This window comes from Ceratotherium simum, chromosome 2 (assembly GCF_057802395.1).
Source record: "Ceratotherium simum simum isolate JZ-2026a chromosome 2, ASM5780239v1, whole genome shotgun sequence".
Classification (NCBI taxonomy): Eukaryota; Metazoa; Chordata; class Mammalia; order Perissodactyla; family Rhinocerotidae; genus Ceratotherium; species Ceratotherium simum.
Genome location: NC_141901.1, coordinates 49,241,376 through 49,257,565, shown reverse-complemented (window position 1 = coordinate 49,257,565; position 16,190 = coordinate 49,241,376). Strand labels below are relative to the sequence as shown.

Sequence of the window (16,190 nt, the reverse complement as noted above, 5' to 3'; positions counted from 1 at the left end):
AGATCTGTAACAAACTCTGGAACTTAATAGATTTGTTGTTAGGATTGGTATTGGAGTACTGAAATCATTTTATTTGTATTGTAGGATAGAACAAAGAAAAAATATGTTGAAATAGTTGGGAACTTGGATTCTCCCTGTTTAAGCAAAGAGATATAAATGCACAATGGGGCAAGATGAGGAAGAACACTGAATTGGAGGACACCATTATGTCCTCGGTGTCAGTAACATTAAGCACACCTAGAAATTAGGTCTTGGCTTCTAAATACTGCTCTTCACTAAAAACAACAAGGCTTCTGGACAAATGGTCATTTCTAAGTTTGGAGCAGGGAAAGCACAAGATGAGCCCAGAATATATTGTACCAGAAATCAAGGGAGTGCTTCAAGACTAAAAAAGACGTCTAAAGGACATAGGAGCAGTCCTGAAGAGGCTCCCAATGGCCACATTTGAGACAACTTGAGCATCCTGAGGAATAATATATAGCACATTAATAATACATTACATAATATATATTATAATAATATAATAACATATAACACATGTATTTTTTAAAATCCACATGTCCATAGTGATACTAAAAAAAAAAAAAAGCAAGGCAGAAGGAGGGAGGAAAGCTCTTCTTTAAGAAATTTTTTTTTTTTGAGGAAGATTGGCCCTGAGCTAACATCTGTTGCCAATCATCCTCCTTTTTTCCTTTTTTCTCCCCAAAGCCCCAGTAGATAGTTGTATGTCATAGTTATATATCCTTCTAGTTGCTCTGTGTGAGATGCTGCCTCAGCATGGCTTGATGAGCAGTGCGTAGGTCCGCACTCAGGATCCAAACCGGTGAATCCCAGGCCGCTGAACTGGAGCACGCGAACTTAACCGCTACGCCACTGGGCCAGTCCCAGGAAAGCTCTTCTTTATAGAAGAATGCCAACAAATAGATATAGAAGGGATGGTAAAATTACAAATTTACCATTTTGCAACCACCAATGCAATAAGTGATTCTAGTAAAGATCATCAGTGGTGGATGTTAACTAGACTTATTGTGGAGATTGTTTCATAATATATACATATATCTAAACATTATATTGTGCACTTAAAACTAATATAATGTTATATGTCAATTATATCTCAATAAAAAAATAAAAGACTGAAAAAAGAGATCATTAATGGTAAACTGTTATTGGAAGGTGGAGTATCAATACATCTCAAAACATTACATCACAGATTGCTTATTAATTACAAAGGAAAAAGATATCTTTACAATGAAGAAATTCAGCAGATGCCACTTTACCAAGTAATTAAACTTAGCATCGCCGATGGAACAAATGACATTAGGTGTACCTGATGTGATACAATGGGAAGTGTACATTACCTATGTAGTATGCATGCCAAAAATATTTACCCTCTATACAAACTTGAGGAACCAATCAGATAAATCCAGATTGTTGAACATCCTTCAAGACTACTGGCATGGGCTTTTGAAAAATGTCAGTGTCATAAAAACGTTTAAAGACTTGGGGGAGGGGGACTGTTTTAGATTATAGGAGATATAGGAGACATAGGAGAAAACTAAACATAACCCTTGATTCAATCCTGGATTGAAAAAAGGAGCAAGAAAAGGAAATTATTGGGTCAATTAAGGAAATTTGAATATGGACTATGTATTAGGTAATATTATTATTATTATTATTTTTTAATTTTTTGTTTATTGCAGTAACATTGGTTTATAACATTGTAAAAATTTCAGGTGTACATCATTATACTTCTATTTCTGCATAGATTACATCATGTTCACCACCACAATACTAATTACAACCCATCACCACACACATGTGCCGAATTATCCCTTTCACCCTCCTCCCTCCCCTCTTCCCCTCTGGTAACCACCAATCAATCTCTGTCTCCATGTGTTTGTTTATTGTTGTTATTATCTACTACTTAATGAAGGAAATCATACGGTATTTGACCTTCTCCTTCTGACTTATTTCACTTTGCATTATACCCTCAATGTCCATCCACGTTGTCACAAATGGCTGGATTTCATCGTTTCTTATGGCTGAGTAGTATTCCGTTGTGTATATATACCACAGCTTCTTTATCCATTCGTCCCTTGTTGGGCACTTAGGTTGCTTCCAAGTCTTGGCTATTGTGAATAACGCTGCAATGAACACAGGGGTGTATGTACCTTTACAAATTGGTGTTTTCAAGTTCTTTGGATAAATACCCAGCAGTGGAATAGCTGGATCATATGGTACTTCTATCCTTGATTTTTTGAGGAATCTCCATACTGTTTTCCATAGTTGCTGCACCAGTTTGCACTCCCACCAGCAGTGTATGAGAGTTCCCTTCTCTCCACATCGTCTCCAACACATGTTGTTTCCTGTCTTGTTAATTATAGCCATTCTGATGGGCGTGAGGTGATATCTCATTGTAGTTTTGATTTGCATTTCCCTGATAGTTAGTGATTTTGAACGTCTTTTCATGTGCCTGTTGGCCATCTGTATATCTTCTTTGGAGAAATGTCTGTTCATGTCTTTTGCCCATTTTTTAATTGGGTTGGTAGTTTTTTTGTTGTTGAGATGCATGAGTTCTTTATGCATTTTGGAGATTAAGCCCTTATCAGATGTATGGTTTGCAAATATCTTCTCCCAATTGTTAGGTTGTCTTTTCGTTTTGTTGATGGTTTCCTTTGCTGTGCAGAAGCTTTTTAGTTTGATGTAGTCCCATGTGTTTATTTTTTCTATTGTTTCTCTTGTCGGGTCAGACATGGTGTTTGAAAAGATGTTGCTAAGACCAATGTGGAAGAGCGTACTGCCTATGTTTTCTTCTAGAAGTTTCACAGTTTCAGGTCTTACATTCAAGTCTTTAATCCATTTTGAGTTAATTTTTGTGTATGGTGTAAGGTAAGGGTCTACTTTCATTTTTTTGCACATGGCTATCCAGTTTTCCCAACACCATTTGTTGAAGAGACTTTCTTTTCCCCATTGTATGTTCTTGGCTCCTTTGTCAAAGATTAGCTGTCCATAGATGTGTGGGTTTATTTCTGGGGTTTTGATTCTATTCCATTGATCTGTGTGTCTGTTTTTGTGTCAGTACCATGTTGTTTTGGTTACTACAGCTTTGTAGTATATTTTGAAATCAGGGAGTGTGATACCTCCAGCTTTGTTCTTTTTTCTCAGGGTTCCTTTAGCTATTCGGGGTCTTTTGTTGTTCCATATAAATTTTAAGATTCTTTGTTCTATTTCTGTGAAAAATGTTGTTGGAACTTTGGTAGGGATTGCATTGAATCTATAGATGGCTTTAGGAAGTATGGACATCTTAACTATGTTAATTCTTCCAATCCAGGAGCACGGAATATCTTTCCATTTCTTTGTGTCTTCTTCAATTTCTTTCAGAAATGTTTTATAGTTTTCGGTGTACAGATCTTTTACCTCTTTGGTTAAGTTTATTCCTAGGTATTTTATTCTTTTTGTTGCAATTGTAAATGGGATGGTATTCTTAATTTCTCTTTCTGCTACTTCGTTGTTAGTGTACAGAAATGCAACTGATTTTTGTATGTTGATTTTGTATCCTGCAACTTTACCATATTCGTTTATTACTTCTAAAAGTTTTCTGGTGGATTCTTTAGGGTTTTCTATATATAAAATCATGTCATCTGCAAATAATGACAGTTTCACTTCTTCCTTTCCAATTTGGATCCCTTTTATTTCTTTCTCTTGCCTGATTGCTCTGGCTAGGACTTCCAGTACTATGTTAAATAGGAGTGGTGACAGTGGGCATCCTTGTCTGGTTCCTGTTCTTAGAGGGATAGCTTTCAGTTTTTCACCATTGAGGATGATATTAGGTGTGGGTTTGTCATATATGGTCTTTATTTTGTTGAGGTACTTTCTATATTAGGTAATATTATTGTATTAGTGTTAACTTCATTGGCGTGGTAACAGTAACATGGAAAGATAGAATAATCACTTAATTTTTCCGATACACGCTGAAGTACTTAGGGTTGAAATGGCATAATATCTGTAACTTCATCAAATGGTTCAGCAAATAAACAAATAATTTCTTGAAGTTTTATAATATTAGGTTTTACATTTTGATGTATAATCCATATTGATTTAAATTTTCAGTATATGGTGTGAGTTATGGATTGAAGTTCATTTTTTGAATATAAATATAAAACTGTGCCAGCGCCATTTATTGAAAGACTATGCTTTCTCTACTTAATTGCCTTTGCACCTTTGTCAAAAAACAGTGGACCATATATGTACGGGTCTATTTCTGGCCTCTCTATTCTGTTCCATAGATTTGTTTATCTTCCTTGACACCAATACCACACTGTCTTGATTACTATGGCTTTATAATATGTCTTAAAGTCAGAGTGTGTAGTTCTCCAACTTTCTTCTGCCTCTTCAAAGTGTTTTAAGTATTCTAGGGCCTTGTCATTTTCACATAAATTTTAGAATCAGCTTGTCAATTTCTACAAAAAAGCCTGTGGGTATTTTGATTGAGAGAGCATTGAATCTATAGATCAATTTGGAGAGAACTGACATCTTGAGAATAGACAATAGAGAGAATCTCAAGAATCTTCTGATCCATGAACACAGTATATTGCTCCATTTGTTTAAGTCTTTTAAAATTTCTCTCAGCAATATTTTGTGGTTTGCAGTATACAAATATGAAACATCTTTTGTCAGGTTTATCCCTAATTATTTTATATTTTTTGATGCTGTTGTAAATGTTATTTTTAAATTTCTAATTGTTGCTAGTATATAGAAATACAATTGATTTTTGTATATTAATCTTGTATTCTGGAAGTTTGCTAAACTCACGAATTAGTTCTAGTGGCTTTTGGAGCTTCCCTAGGATTTTCTACATAGATGATCATGTTATCTGTGAATAAAGGCAGTTTTACTTCTTTCTTCCCGATTGGATGCCATATATTTCTTCTTTTTTTTTTTTTTTTGCCCATTGAACTGGCTAGAACCTCCAGTATAATGTTGAATAGAAGTGGTGGAACAGACATCTCTGACGTAGTCCCGATTTTAGAAGAAAAGCATTTAGTATTTCGCCATTAAGTATGATGTTAGTTGCAGGGTTTTCGTAGATACTATTTTATTAAGTTGATAAAGTTTTCTTCTATTCTTTGTTTGCCAAGATTTTTTTTTTTTATCAGGAATGGATATTGGATGTTTTCACATACTTTCCTCTATCTATTGAGATGATCATAGATAAATCATCTTTTAATCTTTCTTTTTTGTCTCTTAATATGTCTGAAAAAGTATTTCACTTTCATTTTGAAAGATATTTTTGTGGACTACAGAATTCTAGTTTAACTGTATTTTTATTAGAGTACTTTAAAGATATTCTGCACTGTCTTCTTGCTTGCATAGTGTCTGACAAGAGATCTATGTCATCCTTACTGCTGTTTCTCTGTATGTAAAGTGTCATTTTTCTCAGGCATCTTTTAAGATTTTCCCGTTAGCACTAGTTTTAAGCAATTTGATTCTGATGTGCCTTGGTGTAGTTTTCTTCATGTTTCTTGTGCTTGAAGTCCATTGAGTTTCTTGGATCTATGGATTTACATTTTTCCTCAAAGTTGAAAATATTTCCGGCATTAGTTTTTCAAATATTTTGTATCTCCCCCTTTGCCTTCTTTCCTTTAGCAACTCCAGTTTCACACTTATGTGTGTGTCCCATGGTTCAATGCTTTATTTTTTTCTTGTTTTTTTAAATTGTCTGTGCTTCATTTTGGACAGTTTCTATTGCTGTGTCTCCAAGTTCTCTTATCTTTCCTTCCATGATGTCTAATCTGCTGTTAATCTCATTGAGTGTATTTTTTATTTCAGATATTTTAGTTTTCATCTGTAGAAGTTCAATTTAAAAAAATCTTCCATGTCTTCATTTAATACGTACAATATTTCTTCTAGTTTTTTGAACACATGACATACAGTTAACACTGTTTTACTGTCCTTATTTACTAATGCTATCATCTAAGTCATTTTTTAGTATTTTTTGATTGATTGACTTTTTTCTACTCATTATGGGTTTTATTTTTTTGCTTCTTTGCATGGCTGATCATTTTTGATTAGATGTTCAACATTATGAATTTTGTCTTGTGAGATGTTGGATATTTTTGTATTCTTAAAAGAATTGTTACACTTTGTTCTGGAATATGGTTAAGTTATTTGGAAACAGTTTGACATTTTGGAGTCTTGCTTCTAGGTTTTGTTTGGCAGGACCAGAACAATATTTCGCCTAGGGTTAAATTTTCTCCACGACTGAGGTAAGAATCTTCTTATTACTAACCTCAGCCTCATGAATTATGAGGTTTCCCACCCTGGATGATAGGAATGGCCGCTATCCTGGCCCTGTACGAACCCTGGGATAGTTTGCTCCTGTCCTATAAGGCAGTTCATTCTTGAGTCTCAGTTTCCTCGCTCACATGCTTGATCAGTTACTGACTGAAACCTTGAAGGGGACGCTCTGTAGATTTCAGTTCTCTCTCTATACAATTCTCTCCTCTCTAGCTCTCTGCTCTAAGATCTCTAGCCACATTGGCTTACCTGGACTCCCAGCTCCATCTCCCCAACTCAGGGAGACTACTTGAGTACTTCTCTCTGTGTCAGGGCCTGGAAACTCCCTTCAGACAGTAAGTTAAGTGATCCCAGGGCTCACCTCGCTTGTTTTCCATCACTCAGAGATCACTGGCCTCCATTGCTTAATTCCAATATCTTTGAGAGCTATTCATATATTTGTCCAGGATTTTTCCTTTTTTACGTTGTTTTACATAGTAGTGAAAATCTAGTCCCCAATACTCTGTCTTGACCAGAAACAGAAGTCCCACACTATTGTTTTTATGCATTTTAAAATATCCCCCAAGGCAATCTCCAGCTGATCTGCTTTCCTGGGCTGTTTAAGTTATCACCCATGTAATAATTACTGTTTTTTTAGTACTCTGGTTACAAAGTTGAATGTTTTTCTCCATTTCTCTTTTATTTTAACAGACAATTTTATGCAATGTTTCTGAGGAATGAGTATATTGTGGTATAGTGGTTATAACCTGTACAATTTAAGAACCTATGCTATGGTTGGTATATACTTTAAGCAAAAGCAGAGAGTACGTTAAAATATATATGTACTAACATTTTCAAAAGTGAAACTAAATGGTCAGATCTTTGACAGTAGGTTTCATTTTGTGTAAGTCATTGTATTTTCCTTTCCCATAGCGGCTAGCACGTACATCCTCAAAACATTTGTTGATTTGCTATAATAAATTCATTGGGAGTCCGGGACAATATTGTTATTTTCGTTACTATGATTATGACTAGCTATTAGTATTGACTGTCTACTGTAAATTAGGCACACTACCCGGCACTTTCTACGATATCTAATTCAGTCTTTACATTGCTGTCTGATATAGAGATTTTTAGTCCCTCTGTATAGACAGGGAAATGGATTCAGGGGAGTTAACTCACTTGCTTGAGACCCCACGGCTAGTAACTGGTACTATTGAGATTCCAACCCAGGTCTGTCTGATTCCAAAGCCCAAGCTCCTCGTATTGCTTCATCCTATTTCATGAAATATGACAAACCTTAGCGGTTCTTTTCTCTAACAGAAATGCTCTTATGTTTCTTTCATTCTCTTAAAAAAAAGAGACTAAAAAGAAAGTCATTTTAGGACAAGACAGTCCAACGTGTGGCAGAGTTGGTCAAGCAAGTATGCATCTTGAGTTTTCTGAATTTACTCAGGGATCGGATTCGAGTCCAGATGATTTCACGTGGCTGTATTATACCTGAAGACTAGGAATAGATTATGTTCAATAAACCAATAAGCTAAAAATATGCTGGAATCTCTGTTTCCTTTTAAAATAACGTTTATAGTTTTTCCCAATAGAGGTGTCTTTCAAGCACACTCCCAGTTCTTTCAGTCAAGACAGGAAACGTATTTCACTTGGAGACTCTTTCCAGAGCTATGCAAGGGCTTCTCTTAGGAAGGGCCCAAACTAGATGAAAAATTGAGTTTTGATCTCAAATAGTTTTCCTAATAATGTTGTGGTATGGGCTGAGCAGGCATGTTCTCTGAAAAAGGGAGGATAACATTATATTGACCTCACAATGGCGTGTTTAATGGTTTCCCACACTTTACTCTTCCACAACCAAGAAGCTAGATTTCATATTACTTGGGGGTTGGTTTGAGCCTGGGAGGGCCATAAGCAGGGGCCTGTCAGTGGAGGAAGTCAAGGAACATGAACCCGGATTGTCCTCACCAGGGGAAAAGAAGAGTGATTCATGGACAGGGCTCAGAGTTTATCTGAATTGCCTTCCACCTCAGTCAAGGTTTAGCATCAGGTCATTGGTGCCCATCATTGTGGCAACGAGGGATTATTTTTATTAAGCATTTTGTGTTTGTCCAAGACCTTTCAGTCATTAATCATTTAACTCTTGTTCCCCAAGAGAGTTTTGTGAAGTAAATGGGAAAGAAATAACACAATTCTTATTCTACAGATAGAGAAACTGAAGCATTTTTGTTTGCCACTATTACATACTGAAAGAGCTAAAGCCATACATTAGAATTTGGGAGAACCAGGCCAGGAATTTGATGAGCTTTTGTTCCACCACAGAAGTGAGGTTTTCTGTTTTTACATAAAACGGACTTGCATATTTTTCATTTTGAAAGCAGCATGATTGATACTGAGGTGTACTGAAGAAAAGAACAGACTTCATTTCCTTACTTTATATAGTATGAAAATTTTACTGAGTTCCCATAAAAAATTGGAATTCAAATATGCCTTTAAGTTTAAGTAGTAAAGATTGTAAGGCATTGCTAATCTTGAGTTTTCTAATAAGAAAAAGAATACAAGCAAACACATCTAGTTGTGGTTGTGAATAGCCAATAGCAAGTTATAAAGGGACTTCGAGAGGATGGCATGGGGATTTTGCTGCCTGGAATTAATCTGGTGGGCTTCCTGGAGGGGGTGTGTTTTGAATTTCAATTAAAAAAAGATTTCAGGAGCCGGCCCCGTGGCTTAGCGATTAAGTGCGTGCGCTCCTCTACTGGTAGCCCAGGTTCGGATCCCGGGCACGCACCGACGCACCGCTTGTCAGGCCATGCTGAGGCGGCATCCCACATATAGCAACTAGAAGGATGTGCAACTATGACATACAACTATCTACTGGGGCTTTGGGGAGAAAAAGGAAAAAAAAAAAGGAGGAGGATTGGCAATAGATGTTACCTCAGGGCCAGTCTTCCTCAGCAAAAAGAGGAGGATTGGCATGGATGTTAGCTCAGGGCTGATCTTTCTCACACACACACACACAAAAGATTTCAAAGATGATATGTCCTTTAGCTCAGATGCTTTGAAATATCTTTGCTGTTTCTTTCTATGGAGTATAAACACCACCAAAAAATTGTCAAATATCACAAGAAGGAGGAATTGACCGAGGGGTCCATGAGGGCACATGTCAGAGTAATGGAGAGGAAATGAAGAAAAGTTTTCTGACAGAGAGATCTTTCAGATCTATTAACAATGAGGTAGTTCGGGGGAAGATGGGTAAGGGTGGTAGGGGGAAGGGTGTCAGGGGAAGCTATGTAAACCAGACTAGATAAAACACAGAAAGATCCCTTCAGGAATCAGCATGACTTCTGGTGGGAGTAGGGAATACAGTTAGGGCTAAGACTAACTTACTCCCTTTGGCATAAGACAGACATTGGATTCAAATCCATTTAGAAGCTATATGACTAAAAATCTCAGGTTTCTCCTTTTTAAAATGGTACGCACAAGACCTACCTTCTAAGTTGATGAGTAAAATAAAAGAAAGTGTTTACATTGTGCATGGCACCAGAGGCGAATTTGGGTTATATTGAGTCTAAAGCTTATACAATATTGAAGGCCTTCTTTAAGAAAAAGAATACATAATTCTGGTTATAAAATTAGATAGTAAAGTGGATATTTATTTAGAATAAGAAAAGAAATCACAATAACTCACTTAAAAAAAAAACCAACAAACTGACAAATACCACAAACATCACAAAATCCAGGAAAACAACATGATGTTTTAATTTATTAACTACATGAAATATCTCTATTTTATATGGGTGTGTGTGCATACATACACACATATAGATATACATATGCTATGTGTTCTGATGGCCTCTTCATATGACAAAAATTTTGTAATATATTTTATAGAGAGAATGGAAACATACTTCAACTTTATTCTAGTATGATTCATCAAAATTTTTTTTTACTATTGATAGTTTAGGAAAAAATTTTTCAGCACCACAACTTGTTGCTTGTAATGTCATGCAAAATTTTATAATTGTTGTCAAATTTGGAAAACTTCTATCATAGTTTTTCATGGGAGAGTTATAAGATTTAGATAAGTCTTCCATGGACTAGCTTCTGACTCTGAACATTTCAAATCTTGTTTCTCCCCTACTAGTCTTCTAATTTGGGGGCTGGGCATTGTAGGATGCATTCACATCCCAGCATGATATACTTAGGTCCCCCAGCTCATTGGGTGAACAGATGATGATAGGAATGTTTCTGGAATCCATTCCTACAACTGGGTGCCTAGCAATCAACTATGCACAGAAGTGATGTGAACCACATAATACATCCCACTCCACTCAAGCTAAATGTATCTTCGACTCAACTCCAGAGCCACCCTACACGAAGGGAGATGTGACAGAGGGGAAGTCAGGGCAGCATTAACTAATTGGTGTTAAATATCTTAATTTTCTAAACTTTACGAAAACATGTAACCATGCCCACACATTGATAGAGCCTCTAGCAGGGACTTGGAAAGGACTCATGTCATTAGCTTCATGGTCAGCTGCCTCAACATGTCGTATCAATGTGCTGAACAATTCTGTCCCACCATATTGGCAAGATGGCGGTGGGGAGTTGGGGTTACTAATTCAGGAGACTCCCTGAAGGCACTAGCTTGTCCAGTCACAGAGACGAGACATGTCTCCTTCAGCCACGGTGAATCTAAATTAAACTGAGTCTTGAGGACCTGATGGTGGCATATCAGAAGGAAACTCTTTGTTCCTCTTGTATTTTGCTGTTTTCTTCCCCCAGTATATATCTGAGTTCAAAACTCCTCTGTGAAATTGCTGTGATTTACCTGACTCTGAACCCTTTCACTTTCAGAAAATCCCTTCTTGGAACACCATGATCCTCTTGGAGCATTGTGATACCTGGAGGTGGTAGAGGGAAGCTGGTAAGTTTGTCAAACCTGCCCCAGCGCCACTCCACATGGTCCTGGGCAGAGATACTTTCGAGGCTGCTGCCCCAGCAGTTGGGAAACAGAGGCCTCGTGGTGTGGTGGTCATTTCAGAAATGTAACCCCTCAGAAACGTGCTGCCCAGGCTCTTGTAAGAAGGTAAAACAAATAAAGCTGCCGCCTGTTTGGAACATACACCGGCTCCTTCCACATCTGCAGGACATTTAGCTCCTTGCATCTGGTAATGTTTGTGCAAATATAATTCCATATTCACTAATAATTCCTGGGGCTAAAGGCCCCCCTTTGGTAACCTTGTTAATATTCTCTCAAGGCCTGGTGTGAACGCCTCATAGCATTTTGATTAGAATTCAATCTTGTGTTTTTTTCCCCTCTCTGTCTCTTTCTCCCTCTCTCCTCTCATGCTTTTCTGGCCCCCGGTTTCCTGGCCACCCACATCAGGAGACATTCTCCCTCCCTTCCACTCTCCATTCTCAGTTTCAAGGAATTTCCTTGTGTCAAAGGCAAAGTGTGATTGACATATTTTTTTCCCTCTTAAGAGCAGTCATCTCAGTGTTTGATTTAACCATCTCCTTATGGAGCTCATACAGTCATTACCTGGGTGAAAAAGACACCTCCTGCTCACCCTCATGCTCAAGTATGAGGCTCAGACCCACATAGTGCAGTATTTTTATAAACTTTTAAATTGCTCCTCTCCTTCCCTTTTTTCTACCTTTTTTTTTTTTTCTGGTTGGCACTAGAAAATGATTCCCTGGTGTGTTGTACCTTGAGCCTTAAAGAATTTTAGTTTTCCACAAATAGGTAGACCAGCTGCCTCCTCCCAGTGCCCTCTGCCTGCCAAGAAAAGCATTTGCTGTTCTTCAGACCTGGGGGAAGAATGGACACATAATGAGTTCTCTAGTTTTGAATTCGCCAACTGTAGGCAGGTTGCGCTCCTTTCGTCCTTAGCCTTACTTGACCAGCTTACCTGTCTCTCAGGAGAAAAAAATAGAAAACAAAAACAAAAGCAAATTTGCCATAGCATGAGGAATTATATTTAAATCCAAGAAAAATTCTTGTCAGTGAAGTTCGTAATGCTGGAGTGATTCTGGAATGCATGCACTCTGTTTCAGGCTGCCTTATCATCGAATTACTATGGGTTCTAAGGGTTTCTGCCTGAAGGGGATGAACTAGATGACCTTGGAAGGTCACTTGCAGCTTTTCAATCCAGCGGCAATCCCCCTCTTTTCTGTGAAGGGCCACTCTTCTCACAGTATTGGAGCAGACTCTGTCTTAAGGGGATTACTCATGTCTCTCCAGAGCAGCCTGAAACACAGCCCGCTATTTCTCCTTAATGAATCATGTCTCCTGCTGTGGATTATGATATGCTGCCTACTCAGAGCTCCCAATTGTAGACAGCTCTATTGTTGTGCAATAATTATATTCTTAAGTAACTGCCTGCCCCAAATCCCATTGTTTCAGAAGGAAATGAAGTGCTAGAAGATAACAACTTAGATTTGCAGTGAGAAAATTGATTCTTTTTCCTGCTGGGATTTCAGTGATAACAGTAGTTTTAATAAAAAGCTATAAGTATATAGCTACACTATCTTAATTCACGGTACAAAGCCAGAATTCAGTGACATTTCACTTTTAATCAGGAGTAATGGCCTATCTGTAGCAATTACTAAAAACACTCTTATTAACCTAGTGTTACATAAATACTTGCTTGACAAAATCGTCATCCGTGTTATGATAAAGAAAGCATACCAAGCCAACCAAGCAAAGTAGGCATATATTCTTACATTGCCAGTAACAGCAGTGTGTGTATTATAAATTGTGTTTTTGATTGATGTTATATCCCATTGCTTTAGGAAATCTTGACTATAGAGGAAATACCAGTACTCCCCATTATATAAACACTAATAAGAATATACATCAGTCCATGGTCCACCCAGACCAGTGTCTGAGTCTGAAAGTAGAATTATGGGATTGTGTTGGAAAGTAATGATTACCCCAAAAAAATAATGGCCCAAAAGGTTAGGATGGACTTCTAGCTATCTCAATTTCCTATAATAGGTTTCTAAGAGCCATTCATTGAAGTCAAGCCCTGAAGAACTCATGTGGTCCACAATGTACCTAAATCTTTTCTGTACCAATTTATATTTTCAACCTGTGTGAAAAAGGTTGAGAAAATAAGTTTGTGGAGTAATACTTCCTCTTATTTGTTGTGTGTCTGCTGCTATCAAACTCAAGGAGTTTCACCAAGTTCTAGCACTCTAGGATTTGGTTAAAGAGTCTATGGTTCACCATTTCTATACCCTCCATGACTTGGAAAACTTTAATCAGATTTTTATCTGCTCCACTCATCCATCTATTCCCTTCACCACCACTTTCATCTTTCAAGATAGATAAGTAGGAATTTTCAGAGCTTGTCTTCATGTAGAATCCCTTCCTCTCCTCAAAAATATTTTAGTTGATGATGTCTGGAACCTTCTTTAGTACCAAATCATTGTGACCAGTATTTATCATTCCATATAATACTGGTCACAATCATTGTGACTGGTATTTAGTGCCAAAATCATGGTGGCTAGTATTGCATATCTCAGTTCATGTTGGTATAGGCTGGGATTTTGATAGAAGAGCAGGTATAAAATATCCATGTCCTTTTATTCAGCTTTTCTGCAATATGTCTGTGTTTAAGACAATGAGATTAACTTTATCAGATGATCACCATTAATACGTTTAATACTTAACCTGGTAATTTCTAATTTTTTGAACGGTGGAAATAATTTTTCAGATAAAAATTTATATGGAATGCAAAAATATGAATATGGTGTAAGTTGCGGGAGTTGGTGACCAAAGCCTACCCCATTTGACCTTCCTCTGGTCTCTGAGGTACTCCATGAAACTAGAGAGTTCCATGAAATATGCTTTGAAAAATCACCAAGCTTACCAATCACCAAAGTGAGCACCAACCAGTGCTCACTTAAAAGCTAGAACTTAATCTAAAAAGCACGCATCCACATTTTCTTAACCAATTCTTTCTTTACAAAACATTTAATTTTAAATTGTGCCCTTTATTTCGAGTCACTCAAATACCCCCCAGGCCTCATGGTTACAAATGAGGACACATACGCGATTAAGCACAAATTTCACTGACTGGTGACCCTCACCTGTGGGACAGCAGGACCTCTGCCCACTTCTGAGGTGTTCTTACCCTCTGGTGTTTCTCAGGGAGTCTCTAGGAGGTGTCTTGCTTGTGCTTCCCCATCAGTAGTGACAACTTAGACACATTATCTCTTAGTGTGAAGTGGCTTTGCTGCTCCAGAAAGTTCTCTGTGGTTCCGCGTAGACCAGTGCTCTCTGAGGTCATGGCAGCCACCGCTACACTGCTTCTGGGTACTGCTCTCCCCTCTGCCCACGAGTGGACACAGACTCTTTCTTTAATATCCTACAGCACAGCCAAGAACAGCTTGTAACAATATCACTTTTTATGGTACAGCCTCAGGTATAACCAAAAGGAAGTATGCAACAAAATCATCTTTCAGCTGGTGACTATACATCCTTATGCAGTCTGCTGTAGGCCACATTTCTGACCAGTTACTGCAGAAAAACTTTCCACTCAATATCCATTCTCTCCTTTTTTTACAGAAAAATTTTATTTGAGATGGTGATGAAGCGGCTAAAAGTATATCCTTCCTCTTTGCTTCTCTTGCAGGTAGGTATAGTCACAAGACTAAGTTCTGGCTAATGTAACAGAAGTGGATTTCTGGGAAGGCTCCTTGCAGGAGCTGATACAACTGGGAGATGCTTCCTTTTTGCCTTTCCTGCTGCCTGAAATGAGGATGTGATGACAGGGGTTATGGAAGCCATCTTAGAACATGAAGTGATCTTAAGAGTAGAAGCCAAATGCAGGGGATGGTAGAGCAGAGAGAAGGAGATGAAGTCCTTGATTACTTGGTAAAGTAACCACAATATCCTTGGAATACAGTAGTCCTCTTTTATCTGCAGGAGATACATTCCAAGACCCCCAGTGGATGCTTGAAACCGAGGATAGTCCTGAACTCATGCATCACTTAATGACAGGGTTAAGTTCTGAGAATGTCATTAGGTGAACATCATAGAGTGTACTTACACAAACCTAGATAGTATAGCCTACTACACACCTAGGCTATATGGTGCTAATCTTACAAGACCACCATTATATATGTGGTCCATTGTTGACCAAAACGTTGTTATGCAGTACATGACTGTACTATGTTTTTTCCTATACATACATACCTATGATAAAGTTTAATTTATAAATTAGGCATGGTAAGAGATTAACAACAATGACTAATAGTAAAATAGAACAATTATAACAATATACTGTAATAAACGTTACTGTAGAGCTTAGCTACATCAGCATATGATTTTTTTTCTTTCCTTATTAAGTCGAGAAGTTTCACCTTTTCACTTAAAGGAAGCACTTTTTGGCTTCTCTTTGGCATATCCAAATTGCCAGCATTGCTACTCTTGCACTTTGGGGCTTTTATTAAGTAAAATAAGGGTTATTTGAACATAGGCACCGTGATACCAGGACAGTCGATCTGATAACCGAGATGGCTACTAGGTGACTAACGGGTGAGTACCTACAGTGTGGATACACTGGACAGAGGGATAATTCACAACCCAGGTGGGACAGAGCAGGATGGCATGAGATTTTATCACCCTACTCAGAAGGGTGTGTAATTTAATACTTATGAATTGTTTATTTCTGGAATTTTCCATTTAATATTTTCAGTTGACCCCAGGTAACTGAAACTGCAGAAATTGAAACCATGGATAAGGGGGGACTACTGTAGTTACTTCTGGACTTCTTTATGTGAGTTTGGGTTTTCTGTAACCTGTAGGCAAACCTATCATGGCACAGCAGCTATGAGCCTGCCTCCCTCCCTTGCTATGGGGATGCTTAGCTCCTGGCCTGGTGCATAAGGCAGAC

General features: G+C 37.7%; 1 long non-coding RNA gene across 1 annotated transcript in view; it reads left to right on the top strand.

The window, feature by feature from the left end:
• Positions 1-14,925, top strand: part of LOC147918009 (uncharacterized) — a 30,383-nt gene extending 15,458 nt beyond the window's left edge. The window contains exons 2-3 of the long non-coding RNA XR_015555477.1: positions 11,140-11,209; positions 14,861-14,925. This is a non-coding gene — a long non-coding RNA (uncharacterized LOC147918009). The remainder of the gene's footprint in view (positions 1-11,139; positions 11,210-14,860) is intronic.
• The last annotated feature ends 1,265 nt before the right edge of the window (positions 14,926-16,190 follow it).